The sequence below is a fragment of the Rhinolophus hipposideros genome, assembly GCF_964194185.1.
Source record: "Rhinolophus hipposideros genome assembly, chromosome: 21".
NCBI classification, from domain to species: Eukaryota; Metazoa; Chordata; class Mammalia; order Chiroptera; family Rhinolophidae; genus Rhinolophus; species Rhinolophus hipposideros.
Window position 1 is genome coordinate 37236852 of NC_138067.1, and position 15703 is coordinate 37252554.

The 15703-nt window shown below is 39.4% G+C and overlaps 1 protein-coding gene across 1 annotated transcript in view; it reads left to right on the top strand.

Annotated features, from left to right (window-relative positions):
- Nucleotides 1–4819: 4819 nt before the first annotated feature.
- Nucleotides 4820–15703, top strand: part of SIPA1L3 (signal induced proliferation associated 1 like 3) — a 270995-nt gene continuing 260111 nt past the window's right edge. The window contains exons 1-2 of the mRNA XM_081031969.1: nucleotides 4820–5005; nucleotides 6173–6256. The gene's annotated coding sequence lies outside the window, so the exon portion shown is untranslated. The remainder of the gene's footprint in view (nucleotides 5006–6172; nucleotides 6257–15703) is intronic.

Consider the following 15703-nt stretch of genomic DNA (forward strand, 5'->3'; position numbering starts at 1 on the left):
GTATATTGTCCCTCAAGGCAGTGATTGTTGGTCTTCACTGGGAACCAACAGTATCTGTGTTGAGATAAGATGGTTGGTGTAGGACGTCAGATGTGCTGTATCTGCTTTCTCTGGTGTAGTGCTACAGGCAATGAGGTGTAGGGGGTGCAATATCAGCATGTACATGGAACTTGTTAAGCAAATTCATGGGCCCCACTCCAAACCTGCAATGTTTCAGGATGCAGTCTAGAACACATGGTTTGTATGTACGTTAAAGCTTGAGAAAAAGGGTAGATATCGTGGTTCTCAGCCCACTAAGATAATGTGGGGTTTTAAGAAGGATCATCACCTGTGTCCTCTACCTCAAGAGTCTGTCTGTTGGTTCTGGTTGGAGCATCAGTGTTGTTTTATTTAGGTGCTCCAGGTGAATCTAAGGTGAGGTCCGGGTTAAGTCAAAGGCTCCTTGTTGAGTAATTTATGAGAGTTGAGTGCAGCCTTTGGTCCAATGGTAGGTAACAGTGTTTGTTCTATATGGGTTTAGAAAGGGAGACCAGTGTTGCCTAAATGCCTGTCGTGCGGGGCGGCCTGCGGGGTCTCTGCTCCCGCTCCCCACATAAGAACGCAGGATGTGGTGAGGCCAAAAAGGAACACCCACGGAGCCATAGGTAGGGGAGTCATACCACTATGGTCTCACTGGAGGCTGGGTTCACACGACGTGCGACCTGCTGTCCGCTTTGCTGCCAACCGACTGACTCTCCTTGACTTCCCTCAACTCTCCTCCGTAGCCACAGCAGTTATATTAGTGGCCAATGGCTCAATGGTTACAGCTGACGGCCAACCAGCCACAGCTGACAGCCATCTACTACCCGAGCCAGCACCCCTCCACATGGGGCTGAGAGCCTGGAAACTGCTCTCTGGGGTTCTGTCCCCACAATGCCCATCTGTAGAAGAATTTGTGTCTATGGGAGGGGAGGGCCGTGGCTCCCATCTATGCCCTTCACCACATTCCACCTTCCCTGTTTGATTCGATATGCCTACCTTCATATATCTCAATGTGTGGATCTCTCAGACGTGTTTGTGTTTTGAATAGGGATCCTTTTTAAATTATAGCTGCCCAACGTTGTAATTTCAAGGGGAGAGACCTGGACATCTTCTCATGCTGCCATGATGCTGACGTCACTCCCAAATTAAAAATTTTTGTACAGTGTATAAAACCATCAATGAAACAAAAAGACAACCTACTGGATGGCAGAAGATATTTGCCAATGATACATACAATAAGCAGTTAATATCCAAAATATATATGAGGAACTCATACAACTTCACATACACACAAAAACCAAATAATCTGATTTTTTAAAATGGGCACAGGTCTGGGCCTCCAAGGAATCCTCAGTGGAAATGCAAGCCTTATGTTTTTCAAGAAACATCCTGGCTATGTCAATGTGCCTACACTGAATCACATCCATAAATGGACACACTTGTTTGTAGTCTGGTTCATAGTGACACCTTCTTCCAGATCCTGTATTTTTTGTTTTTAATTTACTTTTAATTATAGTTGACCTACAATATTATATTAGTTTCAGGTGTACAACATAGTGATTAGACAATTTATATAATTTATGAAGTGATCATCCTTCATAAGTACATAAATCTAGTATGCATTTAGCACCATACATAGTTATTACAATATTATTGACTACATTCTGTACTTTACATCCCTGTGACTATCTTTATAACTGGCAATTTGTACTTAATCTTTTTCACCCTTTTCACCAATCCTCCTAACCCCCTTCCAATTTGATGGCCATCAGTTTGTTTTCTGTGTCTATGAGTTTGTTTGCCAGATGGGGGTTGGGAGGGTGGGTGAGAAAGGGGACGGGATTAAGAAGTACAAATTGGTTGTCGCAAAGTAGTTATGGGGATGTAGGGCATAGCATAAGGAATATAATCAATAATATTTTAATAACTATGTATGGTGTTTTAATTAAGCATTCCTTCCACAAAATAGGTAACTGTGAGGTAGTGGATGTGTTGAGTTAAATATTTCTTTATGCACATATAGTTTGTAAGTAAAAGGATAGTCATTCTCCAAAGAGGACATACAGATGGCCAATAGACAGATTGGGAGAAATTTTTGTAGGATCTCTTGCTCCTCCTTGTGAGAGAGTGATCCTGGTGGGGTTCCTAGGGAAAAGCCTGCAGGAGAGTGTGAGCCTCCTGTCTGTAGCCCCTTGGTACTTCACACTCTCACACTAGTCCACTCTTGGCCTTCAGCAGTTCGTTAAAACTTTGTAGATGCCACATTTTACTAGCTTCTATGTCATTCAGTGGCATCTGTCCCAGGAATCAAATGCTTAGGTCTTGTTTCTCCCTGAAGGGACTGTCTCACTCACCAGATTTCGTGGTCCTTGTTTGCACCGTGACCTCAGATCTCTAATAGTTTCAGGAAAACTTATGAATTTGTACTTTTCCCACCTTTTTTCTAGTTGTAAATATGAGAGCAATGCACTTTCCAGCTCCATGTATATCTCCCAAGCTAAACCTGGAACAACCTGTCCTATTGTTTTAAATTCACAAACCTCTACTTTATCACTTGGATTTAGGCACCCTGAGCAGAGTGTGTGGGCAAGCACCTTGTCTGCAATCCTCTGAGATATTTTCTTCTTGGCTTTCATCAAGACCTCCTCTTCCTTCCAGAAAGTCAAACAACCTTAAACACTCCTGAGGGGAGCATTAAAACCTTACTATGGGTAATTATTTGTAGGCTTCCACATAGTCCTCAACTTTGAAATGACAGAGTTTGGATTTTCCCCCCTTTCCCATGCACCTGACCAAGAAGACAGGAATGTATCCTGGCCTATTGTCTACTTGAGAAGAGTCACAGAGGACCAGATACAGTTCCAAGGAAATCACAGTACATAATGTGTCGTAGTATTTTCCTGATATGCAAGGAAGTGACCAATGATGCTAATGAAGAGAGTGTCATAGTCTATGGAAAAGTATAACGAAAAATCAATATGTGAGAGTTTAACCTCAACTAAGGAGAAAGAGGCTGCTGAAAATTATTTTTGAAATAGTAGATGTGTAAGATTATTCAGGAGATTCATGAGCAATAAATCCAAGAACTGACTTAATGGAAGAGATAAATGATTAAAGGAAACCAGAATATGTCACCCCAAAATATGCCTCTTTGACTTAAAAATTATTTTGTGCTGAAGGAAATGAAGATGCTTCAAACACAGAAAAAGCTCCCCCTTTCTGCCTACAATCAGAAAATAAAGTCTCCTTTGACTGGGGATAGACTCTTAACAGCCCAAAGATGACACCAGAGAAATCTGCAAACAAACTTCACTCTGTTAGTTTCCTCCCATATAAAGAGGATGCCAAAAACATGTACACACATTTTAAGAAAGGAAAACTGTATTCAAATTGTACTGCTCAATATATACTGATAACAAAAGATGAATATAAGTCACGTTTGACTTCTGCAATTACGAGAGGTACTCAAGTGGTTACCATCAATGTCCAGACACTTCTGATTGCAGTGAACTACTGCTTGGGCAACATTGACCAAAGTGTCCACCTGTATATATATTTTTGGCAACCCCATTTTGTTGTCCTCGGACGCCTAAAATTCCTTTCCTTGTCCTGTCATTTCTCTACAAATTTACTGTTCTTTGCTGAAGACGCTATATAATGTAAAATCCTAAGCTGCCGTATGAGTGTTTTGTTTCAGGTTTCTTTTGGTGATATGCCACTGCACAGTTTAATATACTATTTTGCTTTTGTTAATCTGTCTTTTATTACAGGGTCTCAGTCAAGAACTCAAAAGTGTAGAGAGAATATTATTTTCTTCCCCTACATGATCAAGAAGTTCTTAGATTGTGACTGTAATATTTTTTGACTATTTTATTAGTGAATGGTGAAATGTCTAGTCTTTATTCTTTTTCCTCTTATTCCATTTTAAGTGGAGACATTAAATTATTACCTATTTGTCCATTTAATGTTACAAATATTTCCCTCAAATTCATGTATGTTAAGTTTTTGTTTTTCCTTTATTTTTACCATTCAGATATTTTGGAGATTTATAAATATTAAGATGTACAAATAACAAGCATAATGAGGTTGTCTCTCTCTACTTGTGTATACACATCTACACATCTATTAGGATTTCCCTCCTTGGTTATGTTTAGAAAAACTTTAGCCTAAACCAAAATAATAAAAAATATTTACAAGATTTTTTTTTCAGATCGTTTTTTTGCCACCTTTATTCAGTTCATCTTTTATGTGTACAAGGATGAAAAATGTAATGTAACGAAGACTATAACGTACTCGTAACTTCACCTGTACACGATGTTAGTCAATTTTCTTACCACTATATTGGACAAGCTAGGAGTTTTCCGGTGGTATTAAAAGTTATCATTACCATAGGTTGTCATTATTTCAGAGGGTATAATAAACCCAGTGTCCCAAATTCAAGAATTTCAGACCTAGGCATGCATGCAATAACTGTGCACGATATGTAATCTCTATTGACCTCAGAAGCTTCAACTCTGAAATGGAAATTTCAGAGCACCTGTGCATTTCAGGTGTAACGAGTATTTTGGAAGGGGAAAGCACACCTGAACACACACACACACGAGACCTCCATAAGAGAAGAGCTCGCAGTCCCCTTCTCAGAACTCGGGGTCTGCTCCCACCCAGACTCGCCTCCTGCCAGCGGTAGAAACTCCGAAGCCGCCTCCGCCCGCCCGCAGGGCGCTTCCCGCGCGGCGCAGATGCGCTGTGCGCATGCCCAGTGTGGGCTGCCACTCCCAGAAGTCCCCGGGGCTCGGGCAGGGCAGGTGCTGCACTTCCGGGCTTTCCAGGCCCTGCTTCATCTGCTGCATCCCTCGAGGGCTTCCTGCTCCTCTTCCGTGTCCCTGGTGGCGCGCTGCGCGGGAGTGGGACCCATCTGAAGAAGAAATCCGTGAGGGTCGCTCCGGAAAAGACTGCAGACGTACGCTGGAGCCGGCGTCGCACGGTGAGTGGCGGGGAGAGTGCGGTGGCCGGAGGCGCTCGGAGCGCGAAAGCCCGGCGCGCAGGAGAGGAAGTCCGCCCACCACCTCGGCCTGTGGGTGTGTGAGCAGTAGAAGAAGGTGCTGTTCTGTGTGAGAAGGGACAGAAGAGTGTGTGTTTGTGAGCGGCCGTGCCGCGCTTGTGAAGGGCCGCGGCGCCCCCCTGTGCCGGTGGGCGCAGTTGTGAGACTGCGACAGGCGCGCAGTCGTCCTTGTGTGACGGAGACACTGGGTGCATGTCCTTTCTGTGAGAGTCGGCTGCCGTGGCTCTGCGGTGTCATATGACATACAGCTTTTGGTCCCTGCTGCTGCTTCTGCGCCCCTCTCAGCCATGTCCCCCTGCCACAGAAAGACAGGTCCACAGAAGTCTCCAATTTGGCGATGTGAAAAAGCGTGCACATGTTTCACGTTACATGTCACCCCCATATAAATTTCCAACTTTATCTTCTGTTTTATGATTATCTGTCTGTCTGCCATTCTCTGTGTATGGATTAGTATATTTTTATATTTTACAAAAATAAATATGTGGTCAACTTGATGTTTCTATTGATGTTACATATGGAACATTCTCCATGTCCTTAAATATTCTTTTCTTTCCACCTTCTTTTCGACTTAACATTTAATGATTACTTTGTATTCTAGGACAATGTTGGTTTGTCATGTATTTAACGAGTAAGCATTGCTAGACTCAGAATGCTGAACATTTCGGTCCATCTGTAGTATTTCAGTCAACGTCACCTAATCAAGGCCCCAAAAGAGGTTCTGGCTGGATAATGTGGCTGGCCTCGTTTCGTTCTTGAAGATGGGAATGGAAAGCGGAAGATGTGCTCAGAGCAGGACAGAGTTGCCTAATCTCAGGTCCAGATCAGCCTCACCACAATGGCACATTGACCAGAAAATTTCCTGCTGAGGTACCTGAGTCTGGCTTCAATGCAGAAGTGACTCTGCAGCTAAGACTCCTGGGAATGGAATGAGGAAATGGATTTGTTTAGAACCCTAATGTATCCAAATTATGTATGATAATGAGGTTTGATTTGAAACCTGGAATGGAAGAACATAATTATAACATTAACTTAAGTCCAGCAGGGAAAAACTAAAGCACAACTGGTCTCAAGGTCTTTCTCTTCTCCCAGGTCTGGGTTTTCTGGACTTTGCTTTTCTGATAGAGGAACCCAGAGGACTGATCCACTCTTGGAAGGTCTAAAACCATGGCCCATGTAAGTTGATGTTTCTCTCCTTGTTGAAATATGTATGTGTGTTTTAGGTCATGTAAGTATTTTCATTAATTTTTAAGGTTCCTAAAAGAAAGAAATAACCTGCTTCCCAGCTCTTATTCCAGTGAAATGTGATGCCAAATTACCTAGTGGTCTCTCTATGTGGCCTGTTGTAAACTAACTGGTGTTCACGTAATTGCTGACCAAATTAAGTTCCCATACTTCTATTAAGTACAGTGATGAAGTAGTGAAGGGTTCAGTTCTTTGAAGTAAAAATTTATGCTATGTGGGTCAGGTCTGTGTTTGGTGAGATGGAGACAAATGGAGACAAATAGTTATATTTAACTATCCATGATAATTGAAATTTTCTTCAGACCTGAGATTTCCAAGTAGACGAAATGGAATTTGTCATTTAATGAACTGAATCTTAATATAGAGTGAAATCTCACTCTTTGTATGGATGAGTATATGACAATGTGGTCATGGACTTGGTAGGAAAGCCATGAGACATAATACTAAGGCTATTTTTTTGTTGAATGAGACTTGTTAAGCTTGGGTGACGTCTATATAATTCCAGCCTTCTTCAATATCCTTTGACTCAATGTATTACCTGTTGCGTAATTAATTACTCCAAAACGTAGTATCTTAAAGCAGTGAACATTTATCTCTCAGATTCAGTGAGTCAGCAATCTGGACATGGCTTAGCTTGGCTCTCCTGCTCTAGGACTCTTACAAGGCTATCAAGGTGTTGATGAAGGTTGTGTCATCTTAAAGCTCAACTCTGGGTAGATCTGCATGCAAGCTCACTCAGGTGGTTGTCGACAGGATATAGTTCTTCATGGCAGTGGACCAAGGGCCTCGCTTCATCAGTAGCTGTTGACTGGAGACTCTTCTTAGTTTATTGTTCTGTGGCCTCTCCATAGGGCAGCTCACAACATGGTAGCTGGTTTCATCAGAGTGAGCAAGTGAGACCACAAGAGAGGATGAGCAATGTGGAAATTATAGTCTTTTATAACTTAATGTTGGAAGTGACATTCCATCACATGTACTATATTCTATTTGTTAAAAACAATTCACTCTTGCTACGTTCCGCCCACATTCAAAGAGAGGAGATTACACAAGGACATAAATACCAGGAGATGGAGGTCATCAGTAATGAAATTACCTACCACACTCAAAATAAGGAAATCGCTCAGTGAAAAATAGTAGATGGCAACAAAAATAAATATTATTATATATACGAGGTTTGACAATTAAGTTTGAGAACTTGTCACCGTGAACTTACATTGGCAGCACTGTACAAACAGCTCAGTAAGGTTTCATAATGTTGGTATATCACTGTCTCACAGCTATGTTTGTGTCGATGTGTGGCAGTGTCTTGCTGAGTGGCATTCATTATTGTTGTTGCGTGTTTTTGTGTGCCATCGTGAGAATGTCTGAGCTTGAATTACAGCACCGAATAAACATTAAATTTCTTGTTAAACTTGTCCAGAGTAGAAGTGAAATCAGGGGCATGTTAGTCCAGGTTTATGGGGATAATGCCATGAAGAAAATGTCAGTGTACAAATGGATTTAACATTTTTCTGAGGGGTGAGAACGCATCATTGATAAGAGAGGTCAGGGCGGCCATTAACGAGCAGACTGATGAAAAAATTGCAAAAATTTGTCGAATAGTGCATCAAAATTGTTGGCTGACTGTGAGAAGCATAGCAGACCAAGTAAACATCAATAGAGAAACAGGAAAATCTTAACTGAAAATATTGGCATGAGAAAGGTGTGTGCAAAAATGGTCGCAAAGGAGCTCACCGATGAACAAAAGCAAAGGAGAGTCAAATTTGTCAAGACCTTTTGGAGAGGCAAGATGATGTTTTGGGCCGTGTTCCCACTGGTGATGAAATGTAGGTGTACCAATATGACCCTGAAACAAAACGTCAAAGTGCACAGTAGAAGTCAGCCAATTCTCCACAACCAAAAAAGTTCCATCAGTCCAAATCGAGAGTCAAAATAATGTTGCTAACCTTTTTTGATATCAGAGGGATTATTTATTATGAATTTGTACCAACAGGACAGTTAACCAAGTTTACTATTTGGAAGTGCTGAAAAGGCTGCATGAAAAAGTTAACCGACCTAAGCTTTTCGCCAACAATTCATGGCTCTTGCGTCACGACAATGCACCAGCTCACACGGCACTGTCTGAGGGAGTTTTTAGTCAGTAAACAAATAACTGTATTGGAACACCCTCCCTAATCACCTGATCTGGCCCCCAATGACTTCTTTCTTTACCTGAATATGAAGGAAATATTGAAAGGAAGACATTTTGATGACATTCAGAACATCAAGGGTAATACGACGACAGCTCTGATGGCCATTCCAGAAAAAGAGTTCCAAAATTGCTTGGAAGGGTGGACTCGGCCCTGGCGTTGATGCATAGCTTCCCAAGGGGAGTACTTCGAAGGTGACCGTAGTGCTATTCAGCAATGACGTATGTTAGCACTTTTTCGAGGATGAGCTCGTGAACTTAATTGACTGTAGTAGGTGAAAACAGAATTTTAGAATTGGGAAAGACCTTCCAAATGTTGTACAAACTCACTGTATAGATGTTTAAATCTGATATATTTGTAAAATGTAATGTCATGTGCCAACTAAACGTGGATTTACTGAAACAAGTGAAAATCCTTATGGTAATATCTTACATACTGAAGTACTTGATGCTTGAAGAAAGTCTTTAATTTTATGCAACCCAGTTTTCTAAAAATTAGAGAGAAACATCTCATGATTAAAATTTTCTCTTTCTCTCCCCGCCAAAAATAAATAAAATAAAATAAAATGAAAAAGTTTCTTCCCTTAAAATATTCCTCAGTAACTCAACTCACATTTATTGAAAATTTATGAGCATCATAATGTATCATTTGGACATTATTCCTTGTGCACTTTTTAAAATTTTGTAGGGAAACATTTTGTCCATTTCCAAAGGGTTCTGATATTTAGAAGTATCCCAGAGTATGGAAGATGTTTCGTCTGTGTCAGCAGGCTTCTTCAAAAATATGTGTACGTTCTGCTTTAGTCTCCTTCCACATCACAGATTGCCAGCCTACGTGCTTTCCATATTCTTCTTTTCTGCATAGAAGTCTTTCATCTCCTCTGCTCCCACTTTCAAAGTATTTTCTTTAATTTCTCCAGTAATACATCTATTTACTATTTCAGGGATCATTGACTTTCAGAGATGTGGCGGTAGACTTTTCTCAGCAGTAATGGGAATGTCTGGACCTTGTTCAGAAGACTTTGTACTGGGACGTGATGATGGAGAACTATGGTAACTTAGTCTTACTGGGTATGTTTATCAGCCTCAAATAACTTAGAGTAATTTATAGTCTACTGTATAGTAAGTAGTCTGTAGGTTTTTTCCACTGCAATTTTCAGGGCTGCCTTTAAAGAAAATAGGTACATTTGTTTTCCCTCTTCCCAAAAAAGTGGTTGAGCTTTGTTAGGTTAGAAATGGCAACTCCATGAAATGCCTTCATCTTACCTATCCTTCAATAACATTCACACCTTCCTCTGTTTCTTTGTATTTGCCTCTCTTCTATAATGACCAAGCAGCTAGTTGAGAAATCTGTGGTACAGATTGTATAACCATTGTGAAAGGATTCACATTTCTTTTTCATTTGTGTTCCAAATTGCTATAATACTCCATTTGATTATCTGATCCAGTTTCAGGGGAATCAACTTCACATAGTGTCTTGAATTGCTCTCATTATCAAAAGAGCCTCTACAATTATATAGTGGTGGATTGGATAATTGGAATTCACTTTACCAGAAGCAGTCTGTTTTCTAAAATAAAGTTTATCTGATTTGTAGTTGAAAGTTGTCATCCATGAAAATTACATTCAAAATGCAATGAATATCTTATAGCTATCTTTTCTTGTGTACTCTAATAACATAACAATAATGTTAATAGCTAACATTGTGATTACTCTGTAATAATCATTATTCTAAGCACATTATGTGATTTAATTAATAAAAATAACATAGGATTAACTGATTTAATCCCCACAACTGTACAATTATTATCCCCTTTTGCAAGCGAGAATACTAAGGTATAGTGGGTTTAAGTGAATCACCCAAGGTCAGATCCAGCTGGAAGGTGGCAAAGGCAGGAATTGATCCCAGGCTCCACATTGTGTCTTCAGCCACATTATGCTTGCTCTCTAGAGTTAGAGGACATATGAGTTTAAATTGTAAACAAATAGCAAAATAAAAACTTTACCTAATTGATCTCTTGTTCTTCAATTCTCTCATTCATCCCTAAAATACTCAATATCATTATGACCTTTTGATTATTATAATTTTAATCTTAACTAGTTGCAACTTATTTCTCTATTCTGTGGCTTTCTTTTTTTTTTTTTTGTAAGCAGGCCATTCCATTTCTAAGCCAGGTGTAATTACCTTATTGGAGCAAGGAAAAGATCCCTGAATGGTTGTAAGGGAAGAAACAAGAAGGTGGTGTACAGGTAAGAACAAGTCAGGCAGGAGAAGTTATCTGTGTAAGTGATACCTCGGGTGGTAAACACACTTCGTAAACACATCCTTGAAACACTGGTTGGAAAGCTCCCTTCTCAGCAAAGAAAAGGTTTACAATGTGGAGAGGAAATATCTCAGCATGAGATACTCAGTGAATTTTACTGAATGTAAAGTTTTGAAAAATAACTATTTCAATAGATTCAGATAAAGAAATTGAATACCTATACAGAATAAAAAAGATTCAGCAAACTAAGAACAGAACTACCTCAATTTGATAAAGGTCATGTATGAAAAACCTGCCTCAACACTTGCGTTTTCCACACCGACATGAAAAACACAATAGAGACCAGAAACAGACACACATTCATACAATTTCATTTTCAAAAAAGGTGTCAAAACAATCCAATGGGGAAAGGAAATTCTTTTTTTAAAATGGTGCTGGAATAATTGAGTATCTAGGGGCCTGTCTGGTGGCTCAGGCGGTTAGAGCTCCATGCTCCTAACGCCAAAGGCTGCCGGTTCGATTCCCACGTGGGCCAGTGGGCTCTCAACCACAAGGTTGTCAAGTTTAATTCCTTGAGTCCTGCAAGGGATGGTGGGCTGCGCCCCCTGCAACTAGTAACGGCAACTGGACCTGGAGCTGAGCTGCACCCTCCACAACTAAGACTGAAAGGACAACAACTTGAAGCTGAATGGCACCCTCCACAATTGAGATTGAAAGGACAACAACTTGACTTGGAAAAAAATCCTGGAAGTATACATTGTTCCCCAATAAAGTCCTGTTCCCCTTCCCCAATAAAATCTTTAAAAAAAATTGTAAGGAACTGTTTTACAGCATTGTTAACTATTTCACCTTCAATTGTAAGAGAGCTCTGGATCCTCTGTTTCTTGAATAATGGGTGTGGTCATCCTTTCTTAATGTTAGCCTTTCAAGTAAGTATACAGCAGCATTTCAATGTGGTTTTAATTTGCTTTTCCATAATGACTAATAATTTTGCGTACCTTATTTGCTGTCTTTGATGTAGTATCTTTTAAAATCTTTTTTTTCCTTCTTATTGCCCACATCCCCCTCCCTTTTGGCAACTGTCAGCTTGTTCTCTATATCTATGGGTCTGTTTTATTTGTTCATTTGTTTTTTAGATTCCGTATATAAGTGAAATCATACAGTATTTGTCTTTCCCTGCCTGACTTATTTCACTTAGCATAGTACCCTCTGGGTCCATCCATACTGTCTCAAATGGCAAGATTTCATTTTTTTGTTTATTGCTGAGTAATATTCCATTGAGTATATATACCGTACCTTTATCCATTTATCTATTGATGGACATCTAGGTTGCTTCCATATCTTGGCTATTACTAGTAATGCTGCAGTAAACACAGGGATGCATGTATCTTTTCGAATTAGTGTTTTGGATGTCTTCGGATAAATGCCCAGAAGTGGGATTGGTTCACATCCTTGCATCTCTGCAATAAATCCCACTTGGTCATGGTGTACAATCTTTTTAATGTATTGTTGAATCCAGTTTGCTAATATTTTTGTTGAGAATTTTTGCATCTCTGTTCATCAAGGATATTAGCCTATAATTTTCTTTCTTTGTAGTGTTTTTGTCTGGTTTTGGTATCAGGGTAATGCTGGCTTTGTAGGATGAGTTTGGGAAGCATTCCTTTCTCTTCAATTTTGAAATAGTTTAAGAAGGTTAGGTATTAATTCCTCTTTGAATGTTTAGTAGAATTTACCTGTGAAGCTGTCTAGTTTCACCTGCACTTTTATTTGTAGCAAGTTTGTTGACTACTGAATCAGTTTCATTGCTAGTAATAGGTCTGTTTAGATTTTGTATTTCTTCCTGGTTCAGTCTTGGAAGGTAATATATCTAGAAATTTGTGCATTTCTTCTAGATTGTCCAATTTGTTGCCATAGAATTATTCATAGTATCCTTTAATGATTCTTTGTATTTCTGTGGTGTCAGTCGTAACTTCTCTTTCATTTATGATTTTATTTATATGGGCTCTCTCTTTTTTTCTTGATGATTTTGGCTAAAGGACTTAGTTTTGTGTATCTTTTCAAGAACAAGCTCTTAGTTTTATTGATCTTCTCTATTTTTTTAATTTCTATTTTGTTTATTTCTGCTCTGATCTTAACTATTTTCTTCCTTCTGTTTACTTTGGGTGTTGTTTATTCTTTTTCTGGTTCCTTTAGGTGTAGAGTTAGATTATTTGGGACTTTTCTTGTTCCTTGAGGTAGGTCTGTATAGCTATGAACTTCCCTCTTAGAACTGCTTTTGTAGCCATCCTATGTCTTTATATGGGAACATTTAATCCATTTATATTTAAAGTAATTATTATAAGTATGTACTTTTTACCATTTTATTAATTGTTTTTTGGTTGTTTTTGTAGTTCTCTGTTCCCTTCTTTTGTGGTTTGCTGTTTTTCTGTAGTTTTTTGCTTTCAGTTCCTTTCTCTTTGTTGTTTGTATGTCTTTTGTAGGTTTTAGGTTTGTGGTTATCATGAGGTTTATGTATATTGTTCTGTATCTATAGCAGTCTATTTTAAGCTAATAGGTGTTTAAGTTCAAATATATTCTATAAGGACTACATTTTTCCTCCCCCCTTAGTGGTTTATATTATTGATGCCACATTTTAGATCTTTTTGTGTTGTGTATCTCCTATCTGCTTATTGTGGTTTGAGTTAAGTTTGATTCTTTTTTCTTTGTACCTTCTTAGTAGCATTTTAAATGCCTGATTCACTATGTTTATTAAATAATTAGCTCTATCCGTGAGGTGTTTTTCCTTTCTCATATTTTCTTATTTCTGTTTATGGCCTTGCCTTTTCTGCTTAAAGAAGGCCCTTTACATTTCTTGTAAAGCTAGTTTAATGGTGGTTAACTCCTTTAGATTTTGCTTGTCCAGGAAGCTCTCTATCTATCCTTCAATTCTGAAATGTCAGCCTTGCTTTGTAAATTATTCTGAGTCTTAGGTTCCTTTTTTCAGCGCTTTAAAAGCTGTCTTGCTACTCCCTTCTAGCCTGTAAGGTTGCTGCTGAGAAATCAGCTGATAGCCTTATGGGGTTTCCTTTGTATGTAACTTGTTATTTTTCTCTTGCCTCCTTCAAGATTGTGTCTTTATCTTTAACTTTTTCCATTTTAATTATAATATGTCTTGGTTGGGTCTCTTTGGTTACATCTTGTTTGGAACTCTGTGCTTTTTGAGCCTGGATGTCTGTTTCCTTTCCCAAATTAGGAAATTTTCAATCATTATTTCTTAACGTTTCTGTTCTTTTCTGTCCTCCGCCTTATGGGATCCCTATAATGCTGATTTGAGAGCTTGATGCTTCCTAGGGATCTGTTAAGCTATCCTTGTTGGCTTCTTTCTTTTTGTTTTAAATTCTCTTTCTTTTTTTGTTGTTGTAATTGGTTGATATTCACTAGTCTGTATTCCATGTTGCTGATCTGTTCTTCCATTAGCTAATATGCTCTTGATTCCTTCTAATGTATTTTTCATTTCAGTTATTGTATTTTTCAGATCTGCTTTTTCTTTATTATACCTTTGAACTCTTTTGAAGTTCTCCTTAAGTTTCTCTGTTCTGCTCTCAAGTTTAATGAGCATCTTTATGACCGTTTCTTTTAATTCTTTATAAGGCAAATTACTTACCTCTGTTTTCTTAGGGTTTTTTTTCTTGGAATTTTTCTTGTTACTTCATATGACAGATATTCTTCTGTCTTTTCATTTGTTTGACTTTCTATGTTGTTTATGTGAATTAGACAAAATAATTATCCATCCCAGTCTTGAAAAAGTGGCCTGATGTAGAAATGGCTTCTGAGCAGGCTGTGTGCCAGGTGGCAGGCCACTTGGAGCTGAGTGTGCCTGGGGCATTTGGGGCACTCGCCTACTGAGCTGGAGTGGCTCCTGGTGGTGAGGCTGGTTGCATGCAGTGATGCCCCCTTTGTTCAGGGCTGAAAGGGGCTCGGGCAATGTGTCCAGGAATGTGCTGCAGCGACAATGTTCTCTGTCTTTGAGTTTGTTTCTGGATTTGTTTTGTTTTTTGTTTATTTTGATTTTTAGATTCCACATATAAGTGAAATCATATGGTATTTGTCTTTGTCTGAGTTATGTAACTCAGCTCAATACTGTCTGGTCCATTCATTCAGTTTTTTTATGGCCAAATAATACTCCATTGTATATATATATACACATATATATGTATTTATCTATTCATCTATCGATAGATACTTAGGTTGTTTCTGTATCTCGACTACTGTAAATAATGCTGCAATGAACATATGAATGCATACATGTCTTTTCAAATTAGTCTTTTGGGTTTCTTTGGATAAATACCCAAAGTTAGATTACTGGATCCTTCTTTATCTCTTCTTTTTTTTTTTTTTTTTAAGATTTTATTGGGGAAGGGGAACAGGATTTTATTGGGGAACAGTGTGTACTTCCAGGACTTTTTCCAAGTCAAGTTGTTGTCCTTTCAATCATAGTTGTGGAGGATGCTGTTCAGCTTCAAGTTGTTGTCCTTTCAGTCTTAGTTGTGGAGGGCGCAGCTCAGCTCCACGTCCAGTTGCCGTTGTTAGTTGCGGGGGGCGCAGCCCACCATCCCTTGCCGGAGTCGAACTGGCACAACCTTGTGGTTGAGAGGACATGCTCCAACCAACTGAGCCATCTGGGAGCTCAGCGGCAGCTCAGCTCAAGGTGCCGTGTTCAATCTTAGTTGCAGGGGGCGGAACCCATCATCCTTTGCGGGAGTCAAGGAGTCGAACCAGCAGACTTGTGGCTGAGAACCCACTGGCCCATGTGGGAATCGAACCGGCAGCCTTTGGCATTAGGAGCATGGAGCTCCAACTGCCTGAGCCACCAGGCCGGCCCCTTCTTTGTCTCTTCTTATATACTTTGTTTTAAAGTCTATTTTGTCTGATATAAGTATTGCTACCCT